Raw genomic sequence first — 24,180 nt, 5'->3', positions numbered from 1 at the left:
GATGGCATAAGGCAATTTCTCTTCTACCTGTTCTAACACTGCTGATATCGCTTTATGTGAGGCATCAACATGGATGTGAAAAGGGATGGCCCGGTTTGGGCCTGTAAGGATTGGTGCTTGTTTATACATAAATGACATGATTTATATTGGAAACCTTTTTGTAGATCAGTTTAAACCAATAATGAAACAAGAACTTGAGATGATAGATTTGGGTTTGATGAAGTAATTTTCGCACATTGAATGTTCTTCAACAAGAATATGAAGGTCCAACTCCAATATATTGTAATAAGAATTTAGTCATAGCTCTATCCAGAAATAATACTTTTCATGGAAAAAGGAAAAAAATACAAGATATCATTTTATAACGGAGCTTATAAACAATAGTATTAGATATTTGGAATTCTATAAGTCAAAAAACCAATTGGTTGATATATCCATATAGTCATTAAAAAAGATTTGTTTCCATAAAAAAAGCATATATATTATATAGATATTAAAGCATTAAATATATATCGTTAAGAAAGAAAATTGAAATATTATAATTAATGTCAAAAATTGTAAAATCTTCTGAACAATCATATCCAAATCTAAATTTTCCTTCTGTAGAATCTCTTAAAAAAAACCTTAATTATCTAAAGTGTATTGAAACATATTCTCTAAAATATTTGCAATTATAACTCTAATGAGTTTGTTAATACTTCCATCGATTATATCGTATTTATAAAAGCGTTTGTTCATACTTCTATCGATTATATCATATTTATAAAAGCTATAAAGAAAGGTCCTTCTCATTATTCTTTACTTATTAGTCCCTGCCATCTGGCAATCGGCAGGGACTATAGTAATCGTTAGTAGCCGACTTAGCATTAGTTTAGAGTTTTTTTAGTCTGTTATACGGCACTTAATATAAAGTCCGGAAATGCGCTGTGCGGTGTTCTCCCCAGATAACCAAAGTCGGATTCCCCGCTGAAGCTTTCCCATCTTATTTGGCCTCTTCCTGAGGCGGAAGGGGCCCGAACATAGGTTAAGTTGCTATTTACGCCCAGTTTCATTATGCCTGACCATCAACGGTCTAGTGTTAATGCTAGCATTAATTCGTTAATTCGTATTATCTGCAAACAGGTATATGCTAAGGTTGCAGGGTATGCTCTGGTTTGGTCTTAATAGGTGTTGTGCAGGTGTGCGTGCTCTGTCGCATGATCCTCATCAACAGGTGCATCGTATGTAACATAGCATGGTAAGCCCCATCCCAGGGGACTATGGGTAATACCCGCTCAGCAGAGAAACCCTAAGTGCCCGCAGCATGTGGGCGCGATATGCTGTCTGGCTTACACGAATGGTTTCTTGTATTCAGGCTCCTCAGATATGACTGTGAAGGTATGGCGAGTCTCGGACCTCAAGTGCGTCGAAACGATTCAGGCTCATGATGACGTTGTAAACGCCATTGCTGTCGGGCGGGACGGGTTGATCTTCACTGGGTCGGATGACTGCACGGTGAAAATATGGAGAAAAATTTTGGGGCCTTCGTCGCACGTTCTGTTAACAACCCTACACGGGAAAACCAAACACAGGGACTCAAATTTAATCTCAAACTCGCCTGTCAAAGCCCTCGCTCTGAATTCGAATGGGTCTTCTCTATACACAGGATCCTCGACTGCAACTAGATCTGGATCTATACCCGTAGAGCACCTGCGAAATGCGTTGTTCGACCTGCAACTACGGCTCTGTGACGGGGCGGGAGCAGCCGGGACTGAGAGCTGGGTGGCTGCTTTTAGTTTCCACTTCTTTATATCCTGCTTGGTCCCAGTTTATAGGCATTAAAGAAAGATATAACTAGTTGGAAAGGGCGCAAGCAGGAAAAAATGCAGTCAAAAGAAGCCTGCCTTAGTCTCAAATAGGGCTTAGCCTCAATGGCAGACCAACAACCAAATGCGGACTGACGGTCGTGAGCCGGTCCTTATGGAATTCCCAGCCGTGAAGGTGGACAAGGTGGCGGGAAGTCTCTTTATATGGCGTAGCCCTTCGAGTGAAGCATTTGATTATGCGTGCTGGCCGCTCATCCTTAAAGGCCGGGTTGAGAAGGAAGACTTAGAGCGGACGGATAGAAGGCCTTTCCTCTGAAAATGGCAATGCTTCATCGGAACTCTTGTAGGAGTTGGCTGGGAGGAGCTCTAGCTTGGCGTTATAAGAAATTCGGAAGGTATTTTCATTTTTCTTGTGGAAGGTGAAGGATGCTCCAAGGGCTTCGCAGCAGTGGATATGATTTGATGGGGGTTAAGGTAATTCAGGCGATATCCTCAACATCTGTTGGGCCATCAGCTAAGCTGATTTGACGAGGGTTAAGGTAATTCAGGCCATATCCTCACCATCTGTTGGGCCATCACCTATGCTGATTTGATGGGGGTTAAGGTGATTCAGGCGATATCCTCAACATCTGTTCCACCCTCACCTAAGCTGATTTGATGGGGGTTAAGGTAATTTAGGCCATTTGTACCTGTCTTCTGTACACATTTCATTCCAGGTGACATTATGCATGTAGCGTCCGCTACGTGCAACGTAATTTTCTTGTTATATAATAAGCTTATAGATGATTTCGTGGTTACTTCGCGTCGGCTTGTTATTTCACTTCGAGTCCACTACACTGGTTTATTTCAGGTACTGTTTATGTTTTCATTCCTGAGCTTCTACAGTGCCTCTCTTGTACAAGAGTTTGAATTCTTTCGTATTCTTTTTTCGTTGGGTCAGGGTGGTTTGAACTGGTCGCTAAGTACGGTAAAACTTTATTATTAGTGTTTTGTAGTGAAATATTACGTTGGTCATCTTCGTATCCAGCGCATGTTTGGTAAAAGATAGACTTCTGTTAGGAGGCCCAGTACAATTTATTTTATGGTTAGCCATCATGTTTCCCTTTGTTTCTAATGTAGATTCTGGTTCTTAATTGTTGGATTTCTTTGCTGATTAGACAGCATGTATCTCTCAGCCTACAGTGTAGATTCACATCCCTAATCTCTGCATCCGTCTAGCCTAGTTGTAGAATGTCCGTGTCTTAATAACTTCATAAGTTAGATAATATACCATATGAAACATTCTTCTGGAGCCTAGGGTAAAATTTGGCACTTCATTTTTTTTGAATTTTGCTTAAGTTTGCATGTATCTGGTTATGTAACTGCATGCATTTCTTCTTTCAGATAATCCGTTGATAATACCAACAGCACACTGTATTGCTATTGGAACGCTAAATTGCCATTTATTTAGTGGTTAGGCAGCATGTTTATCAATGCATTATAATGTAGGTTCTTATTCCTGATTGTTGCTGATATCTAGACTCATATATTTGCATAAAATACAGAGTAGTGATCTATTATCCAGTGATCATAGAATACGCTAGCATGCCACAGGAAGATTTAGTTCTTGAATTTCTAGTCATTCTATACTATCTAGTTGAGGTTTTATGCTTTTCTTCTTTGAATTTAATTTTAAGCATTAGCTTGCTTAACAATCCATTATGGAATGTTTTTGCTGCTTTTATGTGAGGCTAGGGCACTCCTTTACATAGTTTGCTGCCTCCCATGCTTTTACTATAAAATTAGCAGAGCAGTGAAAAATCAACAGAGCAAATAACAGGATCAGCCATTTCCCAGACTCAGCTCCTTCTAGAACAGACTTGCCTATCTGTAGTCATCCTTCAAGGCCTGTGGCTCTCCATGAGCAGCAGCAACTCCTCTATCTTTACCAGGGTTAGCCATTATGCTTTTCTTCTTTGAATTTAATTTTAAGCATTAGCTTGCTTAACAATCCATTATGGAATGTTTTTTCTGCTTTTATGTGAGGCTAGGGCACTCCTTTACATAGTTTGATGCCTCCCATGCTTTTACTATAAAATTAGCAGAGCAGTCAAAAATCAACGGAGCAAATAACAGGATCAGCCATTTCCCAGTCTCAGCTCCTTCTAGAACAGACTTTCCTATCTGTAGTCATCCTTCAAGGCCTGTGGCTCTCCATGACCAGCAGCAACTCCTCTATCTTTACCAGGGTTAGCCATTTATTTGCATAGTTTGCTGCCTCCCATGCTTCTACTATAAGATTAGCAGAGTAGTAAAAAATGAACGCAGCAAATAATAGGATCAGCCATCCATAATTTAGCTTTCCAAAATAATTGCATAACAGTTTCTGATTATGTCATTAATATAAAGTTTGTTTGAGGCAAATACCCAGCTTCTTTCATCTGCCCAGCTAACTTTTGCAACATGGCATAGATCTCTTGTATTTGTGGGTGTGATCTATCTCCTACAAGGAAAATGTGTACCCTGCTCTTTACCTCAATCCAACTGCAGTGTTCTGCTGCAACTTTTCCTATCTCTGTATTGCCATGGGCTTGGCAGGCACCAAGTAAGGCTCCCCAAACAGTAACATTAGGTTTAAATGGCATTTTTTTATAAAATCATATGCCTCATCCAAACAACCAGCACGGCCAAGGAGATCAACCATACAGGCGTAATGCCCTGTTCTTGGTGGGATACACTGATCTCGAGTCATGGTATTGAAATAATGCCAACCTTCATTCACTAGACCTGAATGGTTGCAAGCAGTCAGAACAGCCAAGAAGGTGACATCGTCAGGCTTCAGGGAAACATAACATGTAATCTCTTTTGAGACATTGCTGTCATTTACTGCAAATGTCAAACGCTGACTTTTGATAATGTAGCAGGCATAACACGTACCCTCCTTATAGCATTGGTGTCATGCAATTTTCACTTAGGAAACAAGCGTGACCAACCACTAAACTACACCATCTTCAGCTACAAACAGCAATGTGGTGCCCAGCATTTTCCCTTCATTTGCTCTCTCTCCTTGATCCTTACTTGGGGAACCAAAATCTACAAACTTGTTCTAAATGCACGTTTTTCTCAGCAGTTCACTATCTGTGCTTCCACTTCTCTTCCATGACCAAGGAAGCAAAGACCAACTCATTCCATGCATCTGGGATCCCTGGAAGACACCAATGGTTGCAATCCTGATATCTCTGTGATTTCTTTTGGTCTAATTCTGTAAAATGCTTGCCATAAACAGAAGGGTTCCCATCCTTACGGAAATTTGTCAATCTTGTAACATTTAAAATAGTAACAGGAGTATGCATTTGCTGGACCAGAGTTCCATTCACCTCCCCCTGTATTTAAGATAGTCGTCTTACAATATCTTTTCTGAAGTTTATTCATTTATTTAGGCAACAATATAAGGAACGTAATGGAAAACACAAAGCAAGATTGGAATCTAACACTCACCTGAAATGGGCGGCTGAGTAGCCACGATAGAAAACACGGGTTCTTGCAGGATTCACATTTTCATCAATGCATTTCCCCCATGTTGTCATTGCCCGCCTGAAAGCTGTGAGCACATCTAATTTTTCATGCACTTCATCTCCTTCTTGAAAGTAGTCTTTCCTGTTATAGTTTAATCCCATTCCAAAAATTTACCACCAAATGAAACCTTGAATTAAAAGTTTGACCTAAGATTCTGATATATAATCCAGGTTTTAATGAATGAAAATTTCTTTGCAACGAAAAAAATGTTACAGAGCAATATTCATTAAAGTGCCTCACCCCTTTGATGTCTTTCCATGTGCCCAGCAATGCCCTCCTTCATTCACTAGACCTGAATGGCTGCAAGCAGTCAGAACAGGCAAGAAGGTTACATGTTGTTATACCTCCTTGTTCATAGCTATGTGATTTATTACACTACTATATCAAGTGAATCCATAATGTATGTGTCATTAAGGTATGTGTTGCTTGCTGCCTGTTTCTACCTATCACCTATAAGGAATCCAATAGAAAAAACATTCAAAGTTTCATTCATTGGTAGTTCTTCAAGCAGTGTGTTATCATAATCCTGAATGCCACTTTCATCATGGCCACCTCCCAGTTCTTTGCTAAAAAATTCAATGTCTTGGGTTGTAATTTAAAGCCATTATTGTCAGTTGTGCTTGCAGAGTGATTACTTTGCTAATGCAGTAGCTTAGCGAAATAAGTCATTTTCTTTTGTCTTAAATGCCAGCATAGGAAAGAGAAACAATATACCTATAACAATTTGGTGTGGCTTGCTCCATTGCATCAAAAGCTTCCAACCAGTGTCAAATTCGATGGTACTACTTTGGGAAATATGTGATATCCATAATTGATTAGTCAGATAAGCATTAGATTAGTGCTATTCCCATTGCTTAGACCATTGTTGTTGTTGCATATTACTGGCTTTCGTGTATTCGATCACAACTCTCATACGTAAATCACTACTAGCAACAGGTCAATGGTAATAGGGTAACATAAACCATACTCACTAGTGAATCAATGGTGGTATTTGACATAATGAATACACTGGTATGATGGAATCAATGGCATTCAATGGAGTGGACTCCGATGTAACTAATACGTGTTGTTACTGTATTCATATAGAATATGGTTCCAACTAGAAAATCTCTTGTTATACCTCCTTGTTCATAGCTATGTGATTTATTACACTACTATATCAAGTGAATCAATAATGTATGTGTCATTAAGGTATGTGCTGCTTGCTGCCTGTTTCTACCTATCACCTATAAGGAATCCAATAGACAAAACATTCAAAGTTTCATTCATTGGCAGTTCTTCAAGCAGTGTGTTATCATATTCCTGAATGCCACTTTCATCATGGCCACCTCCCAGTTCTTTGCTAAAAAAATTCAATGTCTTGGGTTGTAATTTAAAGCCATTATTGTCAGTTGTGCTTGCAGAGGGACTACTTTGCTGATGCAATAGCTTAGCGAAATAAGTCATTTTCTTTTGTCTTAAATGCTAGCGTAAGAAAGAGAAACAATATACCTGTAACAATTTGGTGTGGCTTGCTCCATTGCATCAAAAGCTTCCAACCAGTGTCAAATTTGATGGTACTACTGACATTACATTGCTTTTAGTTTGTTTGATTTGCCTTTCCAAGTTATGTGACATTGAATTTACTTGCATAATTAGCAAAAACAAGGGCATTGGGTTGATATAGATTGATCAATGGATTGCAGGCAACAATAGTTATAGGAATCTGTCCAACTCCTTCTTTGATTACCAGTAGACAAAACATTCGAAGTTTCATTCATTGGTAGTTCTTCAAGCAGTGTGTTATCATATTCCTGAATGCCACTTTCATCATGGCCACCTCCCAGTTCTTTGCTAAAAAATTTCAATGTCTTGGGTTGTAATTTAAAGCCATTATTGTCAGTTGTGCTTGCAGAGGGATTACTTTGCTGATGCAGTAGCTTAGCGAAATAAGTCATTTTCTTTTGTCTTAAATGCCAGCATAAGAAAGAGAAACAATATACCTGTAACAATTTGGTGTTTTCATCATCTTTGATACTTAAATTTTTCTTGATATGTGGCAGTACTCCATGTTTTATGAAAAACATAACTTAAGCATGTCATCATCTGTGATATCTCTATCAAAATCAATGACTTTGAACTACATTTCTTCCACCGAGGTTGGGTTTTTGCAAGCCATTGCACCACAATTTAGAAAAACCAAGACCCCTCGCAGCTGCCCTACTGTCTTCTATAACAGCAGCATATTTAATCTACCGCAACAGGCTCAAAGGGGCTATCTTCAAGAAATTTGGCTGGTTAAGATGCTCTTCTTGTGGGCACACTGGCCACAGCCACCTAATTTCGCATTTACTACTGCCGCCACATCCATCATTCCATATGCCATTTGCTCCCCATGTCAGATCGATCACCTAATTGCACCGATCGCTCACTTAACGTAAGGTTTTCGTTTTATGCCCATCATTAAATACTGGCCTGCTCCAATCTGATCTTCAAGATTTCTGCACCTAGATATTGACATAGATCTCCTGTCTAGCCAATTGTTTATTAGAATAGCTTGGACCCAATCTACCACCAAGATTGCCCGATGTCAGATACATCACCTAATTTCGCATTTACTTCTGCCGCCACATACATCATTCCATATGCCATTTGCTCCCCATGTCATATCGACCACTTAATTGCACCGATTGCTCACTTAACGTAAGCTTTTCATTTTATGCCGACCATTAAATACTGCCCTGCTCCATCCAAGCTTCAAGTATTTTAGCTCCATTCACACTTGAAACCAGCTTACAAACACGTTGAACTTTTTTATAAATTGGCCTCTTCTGCACCTGGATATTCACATACATCTCCCCGCTTCACATAACATGGAATCCATTAGCATAAGCCAACTTACTCAACTCGCGGCATTGTTTCTCTTAGCACTTGTTCTCATGACTCTTCTGATTATTCACATCGTAAAAGTCGAAAGACAAAGAAAAAAGAAACCAAAAAAACAATAGCATCTCTTTTGCATTATCTTACGCATTGTCTTATTTCCCCGCTTCCTTCTCTGTTACAGGTGTACGACGGATGCTTCAAATATGCATTTGGGTCCGCCATGGTGGTGTAACTCGCATTTTTTATGCTTCTATCGTCTCTGCTCGGATGTCGCACTAATGTCCTAATTGTTAGCATTCGTGCTTGTCTTGTATTCTTCACATGTTACAGTCTGTCATAAGAAATGCTTATTTTCAAGGACAAATGTAAGCTTCACGGTGGCTTTCATGTTACTCCTGTCTTGAATTGATGATGATTATCTGCAAGTTAGTTATTCAATAATGTTCAAATCTTTGGTATATAGTGCTCATGTCCCTATTTCTATTGCAGTTGTGTGATTTTGGGCTAGCAACATAAACTGGTGTATCTTGAATTGATGATGATACTCTGCAAGTTAGTTATTCAATAATGTTCAGATCTTTGGTATATAGTGCTCATGTGACTATTTCTATTGCAGTTGTGTGATTTTGGGGTAGCAACATAAACTGGTGCATTGTTTTGAAATAACTGGTGCATATTATATTATTCGACAGATACAGGAGGAGGAGCTGCTGTAGGTCCGTTGCTATTGCTCACTGCAGGAGATTCTATAGAAATTCACCATAGTATGTGAGTTGCCCAGGTCAACCTTGGGAGAGTATCACTCTTGCCACCTCAGCCACTCGACCCAACTAATTCCTCTGCCTTCCGTAACTGCTACTGCTGGATCTCGGTAAACTAGATGATCTGCATGATGGGGGATATTTGCAACTGCAATCGAAGCATATATATATGGCCTTGGCATAGAAAGGTTATCCGTCAATCAATGAAGCGTCAATCTTTGACTCTGCCATACTCCTGCACACGGAGTCACTAATACGCTTGTGTAACCGGAGAATCTGAAATTGGCTCTACCTCTGATGCCCTTTATTTCTATGCAATTGGTGTTGATGATGCCCCTGCTTCTGTCTCTATGGCCTCTGTTCCTAGTGCTGCTTGCTTGAATGCTAACTAGAATCCTTCGGAGTAAACAAGCTAAACTGCTGCTACTTAAATGGTTACTGATGCTATCTATTTTCATAAGCGCTTTGTCGCTGATTCATCGACTGGTATTCGAACTGGCTTAGACCTTAAATGTTAGGCTTATCATTAGTTTTAATCCAATTATTTCATAAATAATTAGATTCTGTTGTAAAACTAGTAGCATATATTTGTCTCAATATTCCTCAACATCCTTTAACTTTATGTTTACACTAAATTATGTATAAACAAATGAATTTTCTAGTATTTCAAACACAATTAACCTCATTTTTATTGGAACTGAGATTCTTCTACTTATTCCATTTACTTTCAAACGTAGAAATAATTAATAGAGATGAATTTTTTTTGGGTACGAAAAGCAATAGGTTTGTTTTTTAGCGAATAAAAATAATACAACATCGTTGGACAAAAAGAATACAACATCGTTGGAGATGGGACTATCTTTCATTCATTATTTTAAACTATGTTGGAAATAGGGATGAAGTTAAATGATTGGCTTTATTTATGTGTGAGATTTTCATTATATTTTAGTATTTACAATCTAATTACATTCATAATTTTTTTCCCTAGTATATAATCTAAATAATTTATTTATATTATATATTTTTATTGGTTTTTAATTAAACAATTTTGTACTTAGTCATTATATTATTATATATTTTTATTTGTTTTTAATTAAACAATTTTATACTTTGTCATTATATTTTTTTTGGTTAGAATTTATTATCTAACAAATGTTAGACAGTAGTTAGGTTTTCTTTTTAATTTAAATATAGCTAATATATCTTGTAGTGCTAGTTTTATATGATAATATCTCAAAGGCACATATAGTTAAGGTTTTTTAACATCTTATAACAAATAAAAAGAAAATTTATATGTATTTTTAATTTTTAGATTTTGTATGAAAGGAATCTAGATATTTAAAAGAAGAATGTCAAATTGCTAAAGAAAAAGTTAATATGTAATAAGGTATATAAAAAAATAAGAAATAAAAGTTAAAATTTTTAATTGCCTATATAAAAAATTTATATGTTTGAACAAAGGAAAAAAAAGGCCTAATTTTTACATATGGATGCGTTACCTAAATTTATGTTTTACTAATAAATATATTATTTAATAAAATAAGAATTTAAATATATATCATTTAAATTTGTTGTTTTTATATATAAGGATGTTATTATTCATGTTTATTTTCTCAAATTCCTTATTATGTAATAATAGAGTATAAATTTACATGTATTTTATTCATGTTGAAATATGGTTACATTGACATGATAAAATGGAGAAAAAGATAAAGAGAATATATAATATGTGGATTATAAATAAAAGAATTGTGTTACATTTTAAAACTTTATGTTTATCTTATATGATATTGTTAAACCTCAAATTTAATTATATGATATTGTTAAACCTCAAATTTAATTATAAAGTGAAAACAAACTATTTATATAAAAAAATTAATTTAATATTTTTAATATAGAAAAGATTAAATGTATGTTTGGAAACTTATTGTTTAAAATATTAATTAAACACATATTCATAATTTCATATTGAAATTTGTTTTTTTTTAATTTAGTATTAATATTAATATACCCTGATTTTCATAAAATTAAATTAATTATATAACCACCACCACAATCAGAAAACATATAAACATTACACAATAAAATATAAAAAATTGTTATATTCGGCTGATATTAAAGAGAATGAGCATTTACCTGTGTGTTTTGAAGCAATGAAGACCTTGCGTTTGTGGTTGTTTCCTTTTGTATTCGGTACTTTGCCAATATTGCGGTGACGCTTCACACAAAATAAAAAGACATCTCAGCAATTCGTTGCTTCAAAGAGGAGAAGCGATTATAGTCCCAGCAAAAACACATATTACAATTTATGACAGCATTTCCTATGAAAAAAACAATGGGATGGTTTACAGAAAAAACATGTAAATTCTCTATTCACTTATAGCTTCAGAAAAGAAACATATTATAATTTATAATGGCACAAGCCACGTATATTACTGTTTAGGATAACATAAATTATATAAAAGCAATTTCTATCATCAACTTTAACTTTTAATATTGTGCTATAATTGATTCCGACCCCTGATGGCGCAAGCCGAAAAGTATCTCCAACGCAGAACTCGGTGATGGCAGACAAAAGAAAGCATTGCTGAAAGACAAACCACAAGAAAACAGTGTACTTGTCGAAGAATTGTAGACAAAAGACAGCACTGTTTCCTAGCAGGCCCTGGCCTCCTTAGAAGTTACAGTTCTGTTGGGTTACGGATTTCGTGCTTATTTCCGTGAGTTGTAAGACGTGTGTATTTGTACACAGTGGAGACGCAGAATTGGTGTCGGGGATGACCCATGGAACTTGTTTACCTCGAACTTGGAAATAAAATAAAATGGATAACTTGTTCGTTTCAACTTACGCTATCTTTATGTCTAACTAGCATAAAAAATAATTTTATTCTATTTTATTTTCGGTTCAAAAGATTAAAGTTCGCATTTTGTACGAAAGCTTAATGTTTGCATTTTAAAAAGATAAGGCTAAGGTCATCTAATTAAATTAAAAGTTTAAAGATATAACTCAGGCTTAATAATTCCAATCCTATGAATGTAGAGAATATATTATCATTGGTTTGAAAATTATGTAGACAATGGATTTTTTCTAGCACTTTATAGATATCCTTAGCTTATGTATAATATCATAAGGATAATATGAACAACAAGAAAACTGATGTCTTGGGGGAGAAAACGAATCAGAGACGAGAGATGGCCAACGCTGAGGTTTTCTCCTGGAAACCACTGTCATGGTGATCGTAGGAGCCAGCGTTGCAGGGCTGGCCACAGCGACTATCCTCCACAGGATCGGACTCATGAGCGTGGTGCCGTAGCGCTCTGACTCCTTTCGAGATGCCGGGACGGGTTTGGTCATGCGGCCCAACGTCTGTAAAGCACTTGATGCTTTCGGCATAGCAGATACCCTATGTCCAAATTACCCTTTGCTTGATGGGCCAACTGTATCAAAGGCGGAACTGAAGGGGAAGCTCGCGAAGATGTACGAGGTCAGAGATCCGCACATAATAATTGTCTTTGGGTCCAGAATCCAATTCGGAGGTGGAAAATCGTCAGGGTTTGGCTTGATCGTTCACGCCAACACTGTCCCTCTACTCCCGCCTCCTGCATGCAAAGATGGGGGACTACATGCTGCAGATCTGCTCTATCACACAATTGCATGGCCCAAACTCTACAGATCTGGGCCGCAAGAATCAAGAATACCCAGAACCCAGGCAACAGATCGGTGGAAAAATGCAACGATTGAGCAGAGGGTACGTAGATCGGGACATGCAAATGGAAGATCGACCCAATAAGAGGTCAGATCTAGAAGACTGTGTTAAGCCAGATCACATGGCAATCAGCAGCGACATTGGTTCAGGTAGACCAGGAACTCAGCCAAAACCCCTAAGAGGAAATCCTTTTTAGTATGGGTACATGCAGAAAACACTATTTTGCAGCTAAAACAACAAATTTGGGCTTTGACCGGATATCCTGGTCAGATCCAACATTTAGTCAGTGGCAGATGGTCTCTCCAGGACAACAGAACCTTGGGAAGCTATGAGATTAGTCCAGGAGAAACCATTGTTTTGAACCTCAGGCTGAGAGGAGGGGCCATACCTCAGGGACAGCCAAGCAGCTCAGGAGGAGATAAGGGGAAAAAGACAGCACCTCAGCATCAACCCAAGGGAGGCTCCTCCTACAAAAACATTCTTCAAGGCAACAGAGATGCAGGGTCCTCTCCAGATCAAGGTGGATATACACCCAGGCCATACATAGTAGATCAGTTAGGGCAAACTCCTGCCCTTAACTTTGATTCCACAGGGCTTGACAATTATGTTATGTCCTATGAAACACAGGCCCTAATATGTCGTTTCAACAGTTTCTGGCCAAAACCAATGGATCTATTTCATTGGATTTTCACCACTTGGACCATGGAATGTGATATACATTTATGCTCCAAAGGGTTTTTCATAATCAGATTTGCATCCAGGGAAGTCAGAGATAAAATCATCAGTGCTGGGCCTTGGTTCTGGGGAACGTCGGGGCTGTTCATGACTCCATGGTTTCCAGATTTCGACCCAAACAAAATGACTGTATCCAAAGTGCCGGTATGGGTTCGTCTATATAACCTTCCCCTTCACTTTTGGAGTGAACGAGTCTTGGAAGGAATTGGGAACAACATAGGGAAATACATCAAAACAGATCTGGAGAGGATTGATGAAAGGGTCTTCACTTTTGCACGCATTTGTGTGGAAGTAGATCTAAGCAAAGGGCTGCCAGACAACATAAGGCTGATATACAAACAACAAAATTGGTTGCAAGCACTAGACTATGAAAATACTGCTTTCAGATGCAGGCTTTGCAGAAAAATAGGACATTTGTAAAGCACATGTCCAGAAGCCGAGAAAGTAAATAGTAAAAGAAAGCAGAAAGGGAAGCAGAGGAAAGGATGGCAATTACCCCCTCCTAACTCAGAGGATGAAGAATCAGAAGCAGAAGAGGAAGATACTCCCACAGAGAATGCTGAGGTATCCCAAGAAATGGGGACACAGAAGGAAACCACATCAGACAACAAGGCTTCACAGCTTCACCCAAATCAGGCAGAGAAGACAAACGAGGATCAGAGCATGGGAGGGTTCAAACGGCATCACCAATCAGATACTTCAGATTCAGACAAGGAAATAGGCTCGCAGAAAGCAGAAACACAGTTAGTCATAGCCTCGATCGAGCCCACTCAAGGAGAGTGGCGCAAGGTCGAAAAGAAAAAGGGTAGGAAAACTTGAAGCGTGAGTTATACTCACATCTGAATTCAGTCTTTCTTGCCTCCTCCTTTCTTCTCTTTTTTTCTCTTTCTCCCTTTCTTTATTTCTTTTTTCACGTTAGTTGTGTAACGTTGCGAGGGGTGCGAAAGCACCCGAGCCCAATGGGCAGCTTATGGAATGCTTCATTGCATCTGCAAATGTAACTTTTCATTTTTTAAATAAAAGGTTACAGATTTTTTCTCCGGGAAAAAATGATAAAGATAATATAAAATAATAAATAGTTTAAATAATGTAGAATAATGATTAAAAATAACAATAATGTAGAATTTTAATTAATATAATATTTTTTAAAATCATATGTTTATATTTTAAATTCACTTTTATTTTTACTTCCAATTGGCAGCCGATTATCTTTTAACCTCATTTTAGTTTTGATTTTATTTTATATGTAGTCATTATTATATAAGTTTAGTTCTTTTTACTTATTAAATTTTGAGAAAAATTATAATTTTTTTATACTGGAAAAATAATATTTACAAAATAAATATTAATAAAAATATTTTAACATTTTCAATAATTTAAATATTAAAAAAATATTTTGATGCCAATAAATTATTTATTTCAATATTCTCTTTAAGTAAAATACTTTTTCATGATCTTTATTATTAAAATTCGAAAGTCTTTATTTCATCAAAATATGTTTTTATATAGCTTGTTTCAGTATTAATTCTTAGCAAAATTATAACCATCTTAAAACATTTAATAATTTTTAATATAAAAATAAGATATTAAAAAAATTAAGTAAAATATACCTCATATATTTATAAAGAGAGATATCGCAATTAGATATTAATTTTTCTCTAACATGAGTAGAGAGGGATTCAATTTCTGCACGTGTAAATTTTTTTATGAGCTGACATTATTTAAATATTTTATATAGTTATTTTTTCTTTTTAAGATTTTTCATAATTTTTATTTTGGTGGATATGAGCAAAATTTCAATTCAATTTTAATGACTGACTAACACAGTTACATATCATATCATATTGGGATGTAGAATAAAATCATTTTCATGATGTATATATGAAACATGCTTCATTTCTCTTATACTCAACGTAGTTTAAAGTATATATATATCTATATCTATATCTATATCTATATATATATATATATATAATTAAAAATATATACATCTCATCCTAGGCAAGACAATTGGTTGGGAATGTGAGTCTTGACAAAAATTAGAGATCCATTGTTTAAATCCCCGTTTTGACCCGATATATAGAAAGGAGAATAAACTATAAATCCTAAAAATTTACTAATAAGTACATGTCAATTTTTTGAAATATTAAGAAACATAAAACAAAATTTTATATTTTTCCCAATTTATAATAATAATAATAATAATTATTATTATTTAATAGTAACTTGTTAGATATTTTATTTTATTTAAATAATAATAATTATATATATATATATATATATATATATATATATATATATATATATATATTAATTTTAAAAATATATATATTAATTTTAAAAATAAATATATTCATATATTTTCTGTTATTTTAAATTAAAAATTCAAATAATTAACTTTAAAATAAGCAATATATACCACATATTCATCTATGTTTCTAGCACATCATCATAAATATCGTTTAAACTTTTTTTATTTAAAAAAAAAAATTATTAACTTCTAAGTCCTTTAACATATCTAAATATATTCATCTCAGTTTTCGGAGTAAGTCCAACAACCTTTAATTTTTATTTGAAAATTAGAGATGCATAGTTCGAATCCTTCATTTTGACCCGATATATGCCCAAGAGAATAAGCTCTAAACTCGAGAGATTTACTAATAAGTACAGGTTATTTTTTTAACTAAATAAAAAAATTATATAATTAAGTTTTATAAATTTAATAATGTTAAATTTAAGATTTTTGTGATTTATATTGTGGATATAAGTCTTTCAGATTAATCACATTGTTAGAATTTGGTTGATCTTTCAAATCAACTAATGTAGTTTATTCTCATGTCAAAGTGAGAAATCAATAGATCTATAGGAATAAATAGCATGGATGTATCACTACCCAGAGTTAGCCATTAAAAATTAGTCGTTGGCGAATTTTTAATGGCTAATTCTCGGCAATGATACATCCATGCTATTATTTTCTCACCTTGTTCTGAGGATGAAATTAGTAGTTGGCTAATTTTTAAGGACTAATTCTACGCAATGATGCATCCATGCTATTATTTTCTCACCTTGTTCTGAGGATGAAATTAGTAGTTGGCTAATTTTTAAAGACTAATTCTACACAATGATGCATCCATGGTATTATTTTCTCACCTTGTTTTTAGAATGAACCACATTAGTATATTCTAAACATGGAACAAATACTAACAATATGATTAATCCAAAATTCTTATATGTAAATCGAATAATATTAGATAAAATAATTTTTTTAATATTAAATTATTACTATTTTTAATATTTTATTTTATTTAAATGATTCATAATTAAAAAAATTTATATTAATTTTTAAAATAAATATATTTATATATTTTCTATTATTTTAAATAAAAATTTAAAATAATTAACTTAGAAATAAACCATATAGACAACCTATTCATCTCTATTTAAGATTTTGCAACATTTCATCTTTATTGTTAACATCGGTTGAATTTTTTTAAACATAAAAGTTTGTTTTACAGCTTAGTGTAAAGAAAATAGGTAAGCATGTTCATTATTAACTTGATTTGGAATTTCACTGCATGTGCCTAGAAACAGAGGAATATGCAAGAACCACCTATGCACGTATTTGTGTGGAAATGGACTTCAGCGTCGGATTCCCAGCGAAAATAAACCTAACAAGTAAAGACTATGTGTGGAACCAAAAACTTTATTATGAAAGTGTCCTCTTCAGATGTCGATCTTGCTTTGAGACGGGCCATCTAGCCAAAAATTGCCCAAAAGCCTCTGAGAAAAATTTTGCTAGAAAAAACCACCACAGATCTACATGGTGGGAAGGAGCGCAAAAAGAACACTACACTGTCATCAAAGAAGAATACTCTAGAGAAAACTGTGAATCACAAGAAATCGGGCAAGAAAGAAACAACTCTCATGACAAGCAGGGAGAAAGCCCTGCCCAACAACAAAAAAGTGAACTCGACAACCCTTCAATCATCAATAGTTATGAGGATTCGAATACCGCACAAAATAAATCTTCATTTAACAGCAAAACATATCTCCTAGACCAAACTTCCTCTCCAACTACCTTCAAAAGGATGAACACAATAGATTGCGAGGCTAAAACACCAATGTCCCAAGAACCAGAAGAGATGAAGGAGATGCAAGATAAAGGAAGTTGGAAGACCATAGAGAAAAAAAAGAAAGCTACGGCACCAATCTCGCCAAGAAAGACGAGGAGCCAATTAATTAAAAACTAAGAAAATTATAGGTCCGATAGACCAATTTGGTCTCAGTGGACGTTAACCACCATCATCATCATGATCATCATCATCTTTATTAAAATAAAAATAAAATATTCTCTAAATAGATCCACTTATATGAATATCAATTTCATTTATATTTATATATCGAAAAGAAATATTAAAACAATCTATTTTAATGTTGTATATAATAAAAGATATAATGTAGATTATGAATAACATATTTTAATATGAATTAATATTGAAACATATTTAAAAATATATACCATTCAAAAATATAATTTAAACAATGAAAAGTTACAATAAATCTTTATCAACTAATATTAAATCCATATTTAAAATAAAACTATATTGATTTATTGGTTATATTCTTAATCTAATCATAGCTATTTTTAATTTAAAAACTAATTGAAATATTTTTAAAAACTAATTGAAATATTTTTAAAAACAAGACCCTTCATTTCACAACATTCTAAAACTTTCGATGGTTTGAATAAATTATGGTGTTTGGTACAATAACTCTAATGAATACATACCACTATTCATTACCACTCGAGTGTTTCAAGCTTATTTTCTCTCGATTGAAAGAATAACCCTATCAAATCTTAATCCTGATTCATCCACCATGGTGTAAGAAAAACGAAAACCCTCTAGGTGAGCTTTGTCACACACTTAAGTTCTAGGACAATGTCAACCAAAAATCTATGTTTGGAGTGTTTGAGTCCATAGAAATGAGTTTCTTATTTTCTTGAGAAGTAAAATAAAACGATTATTGAATTCCAATATGTTGGAATGTCTACCGAGAGTAAAATGTAAGAGACAAATTGTTTCATTATTCATAAATATATTATATATAAATACATTATGTGACCGTTGTTTTCATTTTTTAAGGTCTTTTGTATTCCATTGATTGTCTGCATTTTTCACCCAAAAACCTTAGTGGATTAGTTGTTCAATAATTCCTTTTAATTCCAAGGGGTATATATGAATCTAAGTAGAGAGTTCTAATACAAAAGTGACAGTCAAAGGTTGAATGTGCTCTCTAAAAAGGTGGTTCTTAAGGAAAACCACAAACCCAAAAGTTGGGAAAAATGAAAGAAGATCGCAAACCCAAAAGTTGGGAGAAATGAAGGTCCGAACCGACGTTGGTTTAAGGGTAAACACCAACATTCAAACTCTTAGTGTACTTCCTGCAACTCTTTCAAATCTGGCTAGAAGATGAAGTTGTATGCTAGAGGAATTGTTCTCTAATGCTTTGAAAAGGGAGGCCATTGAGGTGGCAACCTAGAACACTTGATGCAGTTCCTACAAATCTTCAAAGTTTTGCTAGGAGTTGAAGTCTTCTGCTAAAGGAACTGCTCTTTATTTTTTTGAAGGGAGATCATTGAGGTCTCAACCAATGGTGGTTTAAGGTTGACTAACCACAAACTTTGGAACACTTAGTGCAATTCCTAGAATAGTGCCAAATCTGGCTAAAAGCTAAAGTTTTCTCCTAGAAGAAGTGCTCTCAATTCCGGTTTGAAGATGACCATAAACTAAATCACGCTTATAACGTTAACTCTAGTTGCAACTTTGAGTCTAGTTCAGGCTTTAGGCTCTAGTTTTCATTGATGTTCGAGTTGTGGCTTAGGCACTTCTAAACTGGTAGCTAATCATTAATTCCGGCCTATCACATACTAAGTGAGAAGATGATATCACTAGTACTCAAGCTTGCTTGTAGATGGTTGATTAATAGGGCTTTATAAAACAAGAAGCCTCACTATGAATCCCTTCTTATCAATACAAAAATGAGAAGATGAATATATTTACAACCTTCTTATCCAATACAAAAATGAGAAGATGAATATATTTACAAAATTTTCACATGGATGAAGATTAAAAAACAATGATTATCCATCCATAGAACTCAAGAAGGATGCACCCATTTACCCTGCAATTTAATTGGTAAACTTACAAAAAAAAAATTTACCATTTGCAAGTTATCGTTATTTTTAATTTGAATGCCCACAAAATACAGTGTCTCTGAGCAAGAATGTCCAAAGCCACGCAAAATAATTACAGTTTGTCCATGTACAATTTTGAATTCAGCATCTGCTTGTTCAAGATAACCTATTGCTAGAAGCAGCAGTGCTTTTAGAACCCAAGTAGAAGGTTAAGGTTTATCAATTTTCGAAGCCTTTTTATAATAATGGGTTGCACGGTCTCCATAAAGCCTCTTCATTTGCTCTTGTAGTTCCTCTATATAAGGATCATTGTCCTTTAGAAATTCACATATAACTGCAATAAAATCACGGAACTTCTGCATGAAAACATATTTCTCCCCTGACGCTATGTACTTTTCCAGAACAGTAATGTTCATTAAGGATGCGGACAGATTCTCGTCAGCTGTATGCAAATCAGCCTTAGTCATTCCGTGGGATCTAGCAGCATGACGGATTTTGTCATCTCAGTGCTCATTAAAGAAGCATTCTACAAGCTAGGGCATTACAGTTTTAATTATGTTGCCCACTATGGAGACATTTTAGTTTGGCAAAAACATTGGTCGCTACACAGGTCAGTGATGAGTTCTGCTTATGTGTGTTGCAGGGTTTACCCTTGGTGGCGCTCGGGTTTATCCTCATCGTTGAAGTTTCTTAAGTCGGGGAGTTTTCCTTTCCACAGACCTTCAGAGACAGAGGGTTGTGGGGTTGATGTATTCAACATATTTTTCAACGAGATCGGTGTCACCAGGTACGTTACGCAGCTCATTTCACGTTTTGAAGCCAACTGGAATCAGTTGTCATGAATGAAGTTTCAAACCGCACTTATTGGCAACTTCCCCACCCAAAGTATCTCATCGGCGGTAACAAGATGTTGAGAAGAGAATTGAACCTGGGCATTGTACCGGTGAGTCAATAGCGCCAACCTCTCTCTGTTGTAATATTTCCCTATCCTAGCGTACGCTTGACCTCTACTTTAATTATTCGATGGGATATTCAACGAAAAAATGTCAAAAGGAAAGATTGAGGAAGATTTTCTTATCAATATGCCAGTGTTTGGTTTCTTGGACGAGTAATCAGAAACGGGTTTACAGGTGCTTTGAACAAATAATATAGAACAATTATGGCATAGAGTTAGTGGGAATGGAGGCAGCTGAAGCAACCTTTAATTTCATGAAAGGCATCTTGATTTGTTTACTTAAAATTGTCAATCGGGTCGGTGTCCGTGTTAAGTATATAACTTTATTATTATGATATTCAAACAAGTGCATTAAGCAAAATAACAGATTGGTTCAGCTGTTTTTTTGAACCTAGGCAGCTCTCAGGTGTCCATAATCTTGACTTGGTTTGGACCACATCCACTTGATTAGTTTGGCGGTTTATAAGTAAACTTTCGGCTTTACTTAAAAGGATAACACAATGAGGGAGTTGGAACCAACATATTTGGCCATTGTAATTTTGTTGTTAATTTGAAGAATAATTTTTATTGAGAAAGGAAGAAATTTCTTTTCTCCCTTCCCTTTCACTCCAACTCCCAACATACTTTCTCTAAACCCTCAGGTGTAGGGGCCCTAAATTGCAACACCACCATAACTCTACATCTCAAAACCTAGTCAATAAGATCCTAACATTGCACAAAGGGTAATATTTTTTTGTTCGATTATTAAAAATTAAACATTATTGTAATTATAGTATATAGATTTCTGTTATTGATAGTTTTATCTACATTATTTTAATTATTTTTAGATTTTTCAATTTTTTTTCTTTGTAAGTTTAGACTATATCTTCAACATGTCCAATATATCACTCAATATGAACATGGAATTGAACCAATGACTTCATGAAAGAGTGCCTTAACAGGGCACTTGATCACCATCTATCCAAGACCCCGTGGACTATATTTTTTAGATTTTAAATACTATATTAATATTTATTTATCTTCAAAAGCATAATTTCTAATTATTATAAATAAAAAATATTAATTTAATTTGTGTTTTAAATTTTTGAAATTGTATTATAAATATTAACTAGTTATATTATTTTAATAATATTATTTTAAAGCATTTCATTCACATTTTCATCCTTTAGTATACAATTCGTTGCTCTTTTATTTAACAATTTTTTTTTTCACCGAGAGGTGTTCTATAACCAAGTATGAGACATATCCTGTCACATAATGATAAATCTAAAAATAATAAAATAATACTTATATGAATAAATTAAAAACTAGTAATAACAAAGAAATCAATGTCAAGCATGTTGCCACTCAATCTTGCAAGCCTCTAAGAGGGGAACCTATGGGACAAATAGTAAACCAAGTAACAACAATGGGAGAAAGATCCATTGTCACTTCAGTTATCGTCATATGCCTTTTACAAACTTTTATCGATGGGAGTAGTCCCGTTAGGATCAAAATTATTTGAAAAGGGAAGGTTCAATGGTCTATGTGAAATGATTCCACTAAACTTATTCAAGGAAAGGCTTAATTAAGGCTTGATGATAGAAAAAATCTCCAAGAAATACCTAGGATGGAAATCAAGACCTAGGACTTGAGATTCTTACAATGAGGATAGGTACGCCTAGGATCAAGACTTCCAAGATGAAATAGGACCTCTCGAGAATCTTTGCAATATGATTATATCGCTTTAAGTAAGCTTTCACTACTCTTGAAATACCTAATTAGGGCTTATGCTACCTATGGTTTAAGATATTCCAACAACTAGGAGCATTCATCTGTTGTCATGCAATGAATAACATGTGCAATTTGCTATCAAAAACTCTTTTACAATGATATTCAACAAACTAGGGCACATAATATTTAACTAGTTGCAATAATTCCACACATTAGACATTATTCCAATAATATTTTTTAACAATATAACACTTACAAGATGACAAGAGATATATCCAACCACAGAAAGAAGTAGCTTGAAGAGAGACCAAAATTATCTTGCAAAGATACCGAGATGCATCGAAGAACATTTAATTTGTCCAAGAAAAGATGTGCAAAATTACTTTTAGAAGAGAAGTCCAACTCATGATGATTCTCTATCACAATGAGAGATAGTTATATTTATATGATCTTCTCCTTATTCAATTTAGCCTAACTAACCCTAACAATTATAAAATAATGTGTAAATACACATCTTTGTGACAAGCCTAATGAGAAGCTAAAATAATAAAGATAAAGCAATCCAATAGTAGGCCGAAATGATGCCATCATGAGGAAGTTGAGTCGTCAATGTGCCAAAATGGGAGAGAGGGCTCCATAAACGATGCACAAGGGGATGCAACCTTGATATCCATGTAACTCAACATTTGGTGCCCCAAAGTGGATATGGGTCACAAATGTTCGTCTCATGGTGTAACAACCCGTGGTTGATTTTTTATGTAAATAAAATAAAATGAAGGTCATGGGACACGTATTTCAAGCTTAATGTTGAGAAAAAAAAAGTGAAGACGTATCACTTGTGATTAAGTAATGGCTATGGAAATTAGAAAAGGAACTGGCAAATACAAAGAGCCAATGATTGGCATTTATTTATGAAAATATAGGAAAATGGGAGAAAAGGAAGGTGAAGAGACATTGATTTGCATGAGAGAGAAATTGATGGAAAATGAAGAAAATAAATGCCCCAATTATAAAAAGGCTTCTTAGGACTAGTTCACAACCTTTTATCAGTTTAGCTTTGGAGCTCCCATTCATTCTTCAATTCTCTCACACTCTTGCACACTTGGAATATTCTTACAGAATTCCTGGAGTACTTTAGCATATATTGTATTTGGAGAGAGAAGGAAAGAAAAGAAAGAAAGCACAAGGGAGCAATTGTAGAAAAAAATACAACTAGATTTCTTTGCAAGTAATAAGTTTCATGTGTGATTTCCTTGTTGATTTTTGTATGCATGTGAATCATTAGTTATGTGTTGTCATTGTAATGGAGATTTTCCTCAATTTACAGTGGTTTTAGCCTTTCCTTTCCATTTCCTAGATAGTCATGGTGTTGTGGATTTTCCCATGTGATAGTTTTTTTGATTGATACTCATGTTCCTTATGGTTGTGGGTTGGAACAATTCTTTGGAAATTGTGGAACAAATTGGGTTGAGTTACTACACCTTGATCCTAGGTTGGGAAAAACATGTTGGAGCCCTTGGCGGGTTGAGTTACTAGTCCCTAGAGAAGGGTTAGAAAAATTTTCTTGAGCTCTGAAAGGTTGTGGGTTGAGTTATTAGTTACTGCAATCATGGATAGCTTGGGTAGAGACAAATTTGGTTGATGCCACAATAGTATAAAATGAGAAATTAGGGACTAGGTGACTAAAAATGTTGGTGATTGCATATTTTCAAAGTGAAATACTACCAAAAAGGAGCAATATTAAGTGGCCCAACTAAAAATGAATAATCTGGTTTCCAGTTAAAATATGACTAGCTCATAAGTAATACAACTAAAAATGACTAACATGAATGACTAATTTAGTCTAGGAACAAAAATGAGACTACCTAACAAATTTTACAATAATACA

The 24,180-nt window shown here is 34.8% G+C and overlaps 1 protein-coding gene across 1 annotated transcript in view; it reads right to left on the bottom strand.

The window, feature by feature from the left end:
• The window catches only part of LOC149182535 (protein VERNALIZATION 1-like), a 224,312-nt gene that overhangs the window by 131,359 nt on the left and 68,773 nt on the right, over nucleotides 1-24,180 (bottom strand). The window contains exon 2 of the mRNA XM_089418600.1: nucleotides 11,123-11,204. The gene's annotated coding sequence lies outside the window, so the exon portion shown is untranslated. The remainder of the gene's footprint in view (nucleotides 1-11,122; nucleotides 11,205-24,180) is intronic.

The sequence above is a fragment of the Pinus tabuliformis genome, chromosome 3_2 (assembly GCF_031772625.1).
Source record: "Pinus tabuliformis cultivar Carrire ecotype Pingquan chromosome 3_2, CPIR1, whole genome shotgun sequence".
Lineage (NCBI taxonomy): Eukaryota > Viridiplantae > Streptophyta > Pinopsida > Pinales > Pinaceae > Pinus > Pinus tabuliformis.
The sequence above is the reverse complement of the archived record's forward strand: the minus strand, read 5'-3'. Positions and strand labels throughout refer to the sequence as shown.